The sequence below is a fragment of the Choristoneura fumiferana genome, chromosome 12 (assembly GCF_025370935.1).
Source record: "Choristoneura fumiferana chromosome 12, NRCan_CFum_1, whole genome shotgun sequence".
NCBI classification, from domain to species: domain Eukaryota; kingdom Metazoa; phylum Arthropoda; class Insecta; order Lepidoptera; family Tortricidae; genus Choristoneura; species Choristoneura fumiferana.
The window spans coordinates 7,780,412-7,788,811 of NC_133483.1; the positions used below are offsets into that span (position 1 = coordinate 7,780,412).

Consider the following 8,400-nt stretch of genomic DNA (forward strand, 5'->3'; position numbering starts at 1 on the left):
GATCAAATAGTGGTGTTTTTTTATGAAACAGGATTGGTAAATCAGCTAGCCATTCTATTGTTGGTTTTCGCACTCCAGCTCTCTCTTAGGCAGTAAAAATGGTCACTGCCAGTCTGGAGGAATTAAAAAATCTCCGTACGCATCGCCTTATCTCTCGACCTGATTTACTAACCTTTTGGAAAAAAGTAAATAAAGCATGCTTTTCTTTTCTAAAGAAAAGATAAATGAACTTAAGGAAAGTACAGCATTTCGGTGACCTTATAAAGCAAGGACGAGATTTGCAGAGCGGTTTTGTCGATACTAAAAAAACATTTTACAAATGTAGGACTTTGACCCTTTCTTTACTTACTTTTTGCCTTCATCCGACATGACAGGATCCTTTAATCGGATGTAACCATAGATCAAACTAGTGAAATAAAGACAGTTTGATATACAGAATATGCCATAGTATCCTATTTGTTGAAGAAGTATGCCGCTTAGAGACATCCCCAACGGGATTCCGAGCGACATACATAGGTTAGCAACCCCAACTCTAAATGTCCTCATCTCTTTGGTGGTGATGTCACCGATGTAACTGAACACGCCAACACACACCGTTATCCATCCGCCCGTGAGAGATGGAAACAGGTCTGAAAGAGCCGTGATCTCCAAAGGCAGCTCATAGAAGAATACGTGTTTAAAATGAAACTCGTACAGCACAGCACTTCTCCCACTATCGGTAATAGAATGCATGCTTTCCTCTTTCCCGTCTTGTCACTCCAAGAACCTACAAACAGCACTAGTATACAAGGAAACGCAGTCTGCACAATGTTTTTCCACGCTTGCACAGACGCAGTCAACTTTTGCACTTCTGCCTCTTCCATCGTATAGTTTTCTGTTTCTCGCCTAATTAAGTGCCGAACACACTTCATCACTGTATCCTAGGTTCACACGACACGCTTTTTCCAAATTTAATTTTGAACAGCAAGTCCGGAGAACACATTGGACATAATATAACACGCAATAATAGGTTCAACCGTTATATTAGATCTAATCTGCGCTAGTTTTTGCCTAAAACTCGATCCTCTTGATCACTTCAGGTTCATCTTTGGAATTCCTTCTTCCACAACAAGTTTCGCAACTGTACTTATTCCATTCATGCTGACAATTGATGTGACACGATGTTCTTTAATCAATTATCCAGGTACTCGGTGAATGGAATCGTTCATTGTACTTCTTCTGGTTGTCCTCTTACTCATGGTTAAATCTTTTCTGAGCCGGAAGAGTCACTCCATTACGCAACGTGACAAGGGTTTCGACACTGTCACTTCATGAACTACATCCGCGCTGCACATGAGGGTCCGCGGCAGCTTTCACGTTAGTTCGTCGAGGAGTTAGCGAGTGGACTGGAGGACTCTTGTCTTAGATGATTGGACGGATACGGGTCAGAGTGGCGCGATTAGAGGCAATTGGGCAGCTAGGCGCGCGGAGTGGTGAGCGGTCCCCGCGGGTCTGCGTGCGCGCCGCGTCACGTCAGCCTTGCTCCAAGCATCCGATTATTCCATTAGGCCAATGTCTCCCGTATGTGAAACGGCGGGTACGGTGCGCTGTGATTAGCACGGTCAAGGTACGCTTTATATCAATGACATTTCTGTGTGCCTGAACCTGAACAAGCTTTATTAAAGATAGCTTTTGCCCGCGGCTTCGCTCGCGTTAAATTTGGGGTAACACAGATTTACTTTCTACGATCTTTATTTTCGTATTTTAATTGTTTTTTCTGAGGACTATAATTGCAAATTTTTGAATTTAAAAATCAACCTACATAATCATAATTCGTACAAAATTTGAACCCCTGTTTCACATCCTTAGGTCAGGGGTGTAATTTTAGAAAACCCACGTGTTTCTTTTGCCCGCAACTTCGTACCTACGTGGCATAGGATTGTTACCGCGGGATAGGAATAAGTGAGTTCAATAGAAAAATAGAAAACCACACTGTCCGCGATTGAATGACACTAATAGGTTTTCTTTTAAATCTGCCCATTTTTTCCAGAGATTCCCCGAAACAAACAAAGAAGCAGACAAAGTTAAATATTTCCTTACCCTATGAGGATTTCGAAAAAATCCATACTTAGTGCACTCCTATGATACTTAATCTACATGTGTGCCAAATTCAAGTCTGTCAAATCTGTAGTTTAAACTACGCGTCGTCTGTCAGTCAGTCAGCCTGTCACAGTATACTGCTTTACAGGTATGGATAAATTTTGCTACGTAATGAGTTGATTGGTTTGGCGTAGGTACTTAATGTGTCCTCCTAACCGTTAAGGAGTTATAACTTCTATCATCAGCTCACCTGAATATTGAATAACCAGAAAGAATACAATTAAAGGTCTACCTATACGTGCATATGATATTTAAAGAAACTTCCTCTAACTCCTAATTGTTAAGGAGTTTTACCTTCCCATCATCAGCTCATCAACATGAGTTACCAGACGCAAATACTTAAATAACTCTAGAAAATATATAAAAAACGTAATGCGTGCCTACAAAATTTGAGGGTTGCCCTCGATTTCCCCGAGATCCCGTCATCAGATTCTGATTATTTTAGTGACAATGCTACCTCGGGAGTAGATATTCAGTAGAATAAAAATAATTTTTAAATCGGTCCATAATTGAGCGAAAAATCGGTGAACATGCATAAATAAATATATATAGCGGACTGCATAACCTCCTCCTTTTATTTTGAAGTCGGTTAAAGGGCTCTTTGCAGCATGAGTGCAGTATTGAAATTTTAGCTTTCTACAACCAGTCAAACGCAAAATCATGTTTTTCCCGTTCTCGTATGAATTTTGAAAAGTCCTCTCTCAATGCTCCTCTACATTCCCCAAGCAACCTACATGCCGAATTTCAGCTTTCTACCAGTAAACGAAAAGTCAATTTTTTTCCTTTTCACGTGAGAATTTCGGCAAATTATCTCTTAATGCTGTTCTACACTCCCGAAGCAACCTTCATGCCAAATTTCAGCTTTCTACGACCAGTATAACGATAAATCCTGTTTTTTTCTTGTAACGTCAGAATTTCGGGAAATCCTTTTGTAGTGCTCCCCTACGCTCCCCAAACAACCTACATGCCGAATTTCAGCTTTCTAGGACCAGTAAAACGAAAAATCCCGTTTTTTCCCTTTCCCGTGGGAATTTCGGGAAATTATTTCATAATGGTTCTCTTCACTCCTCAAGCAACCTACATGCCAAATTGCAACCTTCTACGACCAGTAAAACGAAAAATCCCATTTTTTCCCGTTCCCGTCAGAATTTCGAAAAATTATTTTGTAGTGTTCCCCTACACCTTCTCAAGGAACCTAAATGCCAAATATTAGTTCTCGAGGACCAGTAAAACGAAAAATGGATTCCGTTAAACTGAATATAAATCCCGTTTTTACCTTATACCGTGGAAATTTCCCAAAATCCTTGAAACTGTTTTTTATCATTATAATTACCTACTTCTATGCCAAATTTGAAGAGTCTAGTACTAATTATAGTTCATAGGATTCCATTTAACTGAATATTTAATCCCGTTTTTTCCTTATCCCGTGCGAATTTCCAAAAATCATAAAATCGATGTTTTAATTAATGTAATACCTACTTGTGAATCAAATTTAAAGAGTCTTGTTATTATAGTTACTGAGATAGGATCACTTGGAATCGAATATATAAATCCCGTTTTTCCCGTTCCCGTAAGAATTTCCAAAAATCCTTTCTTAGTGGATGCTTACATTGTATAAGGTATCTATGTGCAAAATTTCAAGTCTCTAGGTCCAGTGGTTTCGGCTGTGCGTTGATATACCAACGATTGATTTTCGATTGACTTTGTCACCACATAACCCCCTTTTAGGGGTTGAGTTCTCAAAAAACCTGAAACACGTGTTTACTTATTTATTATTAAGAGTACTCCTGTGAAGTTTCGAATAAATTGGCTAACTAATCTTGTTTCCCGATACTAACTTTGGACCCCCATTTCATCCCCTTCGAGGGTGAATTTTGAAAAATCCATTCTTAGTGCACCCCTAGACCTTAAAAGTATTATGTATTATGTAGGTTCCACATGCTAAATTTGGAATCCCTAAACCTAGCGGTTTGGGCTGTGCGTTGATACATCAGTCAATCACTTTTGCCTTTTATATAATAATATATAGATTCTGATAATCCTAACTGAACTACTTTGTAAAGCTGACCCTCCCTCCAATATGCCCTTATATAAAAAAAAGAAAAAATTGAACCGACTACAAAAAAACTATGAAAATAATTTTCTTCCAGTGTGAAGTCGGTGCCTCAGCACGAGCCAGCAGGAGTAGTTGAAGCCCAATGTATAGTATGTAGGTGATGTAGACGACTAAAGGTCCACTCCTGCTGCACTGCTGGCTCGTGCTGAGGCACCGACTTCAGACTGGTAGAAAAATATTTTCATGGTTTTTTGTAGTCGGTTCAATTTTTTGTTAGAATTTTTTTTTCACGCTTTTTAGTGTAAATAATCTAAGATACAAAACTTTAATGTTAACTGCTCGTCACCTTTTACGAAAGATTGCTTTGTCCGATGCAGAGACGTTCATTATTGACGAGTCCTGGTGCTTCACCACCCGTTCCATTTTACCATATGCATTACGAGGAGCATAAATTGCTTAGCAACTGTGTTAAAGTAATTGAAATTCAACCCGTGAAATACTTATTATTGAGTACTAACTCCGATGGTCAACTGTGGCCTTCATCATCAGTTCCACTTCACCAAATGATGATTTTCAAGACCAAATACCCGAGTTGCTATTAAATATATCCAATTTACCATAGGTGTCCCTACAATATTTGAAAAGTTCCCTCGAATTTCCTTGAGATCCAATCATCAGATTCTGATTTGGTGCTTATGGAACCCAATTGAAGCCATTTGGTGGCGCTAGGCTAGACGTAAGGCCTAGACATCCGAAAAATACCTGAATCTAGCATTTTAATCTGTTGAATGAAGGACCGTGCGGGTTAGGTTGACTATGATTATATTGTAAATTATTACGATACTACGCACACATATCGATACCTCCTACGTATACTGGTACAAGTGACAAATTTCTGATTTTTAGTTTTTTGCATTTTTGTGATTAATATTTCCTTATTTACCTACCACAAAAAATTTGGACGGATATTCCTATTAGTTTTGGAAATAAAGTGACGTATATGAATGCATCTAACACCGTTTTGCTAATCGGTACAACGTATACTGAGGCAACCGACATGCACCACTATACGCGGCACCGATATTGTCGCGGGCCGGGGAAGTCGAGTGTAACTGGCAGTTGCCTCAGTGTACGCGCTAGCCGTCGCTGCGTGCGGACCGTTTAAACTGTTCTACGAGCACATATTTGATAGTATATGTAAAAAAAAACATGTTTTGGTTTGGCAAGACCACAATAGCCGTATTTCTCATAGACAGTCATGGAAACTAAATCCAATGTGAAACCTTTTTGTGATCTATTTCGCTATGATTTCTTTGGCAAATGTATGGGATGTCAACATAACATTGGTAGTACAACGGTTCCACCCCAGTACCAGTACGTGATTCAATTTCCTCGGCTATACCTACATGTACGCGTGCTAGAAATATAACATTGCAGTATTACATTGCATTTTGGTAGTTGAGCATCCACAAAAAAGAAAACAGTAAATTAAAATGAGAACAGTAAATTTCAATATACCTACAGGTTGATAAAAAAATCCTGTACTATACTGTAACCCATATTAGGGCTACTGATTACTAATACGATATAAGTGGGAAAACATCGAAATTAGAAGTCTTCTTGCGACTCCACTTCCATACAAAACTTTTTTTTTCGAATCACAGTATTTTCTACTTGGACATATTAGTAATTAGTAGCCCTAATGTGGTTTAAAGTATAGTACAGGGTTTTAATAACACCCTATACACATTTCTTTATACACACCTAAGAAATGGTACCTGGCTATGTATATGGCGAAAACGGGTAAACCGTATGAAGTTATAGAAGTTTCCCAAGACTCAGAAACAGACACAAAATTTAAATCTATTGTCAAGAAGACATTAATATATAAGGCGTATTATTAAAATTAATGATTATATCATGGATAGGGAAATTTGGAAATAATTCCGATCCGCATTGGCGAGTGCTTACTCCAAAATAGCGAATTGAGAACTGTTTTAAATATGTAGTTGTGTTAAATACTTGTGATGTATAGATATCACTAAAATATGATTGTAAATCTGTTTACAAAATATACCTAGGTTTATTGCCAGACTCTTCTCAACAGAGGTTTTTACGAACCGGTGGTAAATTTTTTGACATTCATAAGTGCTTGTTACAATCTAAATTGAATAAAGATATTTTGACTTTGACTCAATATTTCATGTCAAAGCTTGTCTTAAGCAAAGTGCCAATCAGACTCGCGCACGAAGGGTTCCGTACCATCTATACAACTTCATTAGGATTAGCAAAAAAATGTAAAAAAAAAAACATTTGTTGTATGGGGGCCACCTTAAATATTTATTCTGATCTATTTTTTGTTATATATATATTATATCGACTACAGTTATACATAATCTGTGAAAATTTCAACTGTCTAACTATCATGGTTCATGAGATACAGCCTGGTGACAGACGGACGGGCAGCGAAGTAGTATAAAGTAGTAGGGTTTCCGTTTATACCCTTTGGTACGGAACCTGAAGAGGCACAAAAAGCTAAACCGTTATGTGGATACAAATGGGTGCGATGCGATATATGTATCACATGAGGAACCTTTCACAATAAAATATGAGTACACATTTGAACAGGAATACGAATCAATTGAATGTGCTTCCATTAATTTAAAGCACTTAATACAATTACTTTTCTTTTATAAACCATTTATATTTCAAGTGAGGTTTTTTATAAAGGTATATTTCTGTATTTTGTATAGCACGTTTAAAACATTACTAGCGGTATATTGGTACAAGTGGCATGCTAATGTTAGCGTATAATGATGCAAGTGATAAAAACGTTTATAAATCAATAGATGAAGGTAAAAGAGCATCTTTTTTATTGTTCATTGCAAGCCATATAAGTATTTCATCTAAAAATTCATATACAATATAAAAATATCGTTAGATCAGTAATCTACGCATTACGCCGTATACTGGAGCAAGTGGTAATTAGCTCAGTATACCGCACAACTACAAGATGTAAAATACGCGTATAGTAGTGTATCTGCCATTTTCTCAAAAACTATAAAAAAATTTCAAAATTCCATGAATACAGGTAGAAAGCCAATATTTTCTTTGGAACTAATGCAAAATTTTGAAAAGTTATATCACCAAAATGAGAAAAGTTACAGGTTTTGGAACCTTTGAACAGCTCTCCTGTGAATTTATGATTATGCACTTGTACCAGTATACGTAGGAGGGGTCGATATAAGGGAAGGGGAATGATAAATGGGAGAGTGAAAATGAGTGTTTGGTACCTGGAAATCCTGCAGTTCTGGATTCATGCAACAATATGGCACCGGTAGCGTGATGATGTTGATAGATGTGTTTACAATCCAAATGTCCGTAATAGCACTTATAGATCACAGAAAAAAAACAGCACTGGCCAGGCTTTCGATCACTATCAATGTTTTATCAGTTTATAACACCAGATACACAAAAAGTAATTAAATGCAGCGATAAAGCGTTGCGGTGCGACGTCAACTCTTGCGAAAACGGAAACTGAACTCCCAGCAGCAAGGACGCGTCTCTCATCCCGGTCTTCTAGGCTTCAGCCAATCACAGGTGAATCGAGGTGAGGCGATCGCAGCGACACATGTTCTATCCTTGTTGCGCGCACAAACACGTCATATGAACGAGAGGGATAGGGAAATAGGAAGGAATAGCGTGCGTAGTAAAAGGTAATGTTTTGACTTTATTAAATTTTAATAGTTTCCGGGTCACTAGGAGGAGTTACTTATTTTTTGAAACTAGATGGCGTTAGCAGTTCAATACGGCGCAAACACCATTCCTATACGATCGCAAAAAATGTTCAAATCGGTTCATAAACGACGGAGTTCTGAGGTAACAAACATAAAAAAAAACAGAATTGATAACCTCCTCCATTTTTGAAGTCGGTTAAAAAAGACCACATATATTTTAAGTTGTATCACATATAACTTTACAGCCGAGCGGAACACACAATTTTTCACCTCACGACGGCGAGAAAAATAGTACTAGGTAGATGGAAGAAAATAAATTGAACATTCTTATAAATCAGTTTCAGGTTATACTAGCTAGCTTATGCCAGTGGCTTTTTCTAAATCGCAGAATTCTCATCCCATTGAAATATCTCAAAATACATCCACGTTCTTGTCTCCATAAAAATAGGGAATTTCGAGGGAGTTAAA

The 8,400-nt window shown here is 37.8% G+C and overlaps 1 pseudogene; it reads right to left on the reverse strand.

Moving 5' to 3' along the window:
• Positions 1-345: 345 nt before the first annotated feature.
• LOC141433624 (probable peptidoglycan muropeptide transporter SLC46) lies at positions 346-4,026 on the reverse strand (annotated as a pseudogene).
• Positions 4,027-8,400: the final 4,374 nt, after the last annotated feature.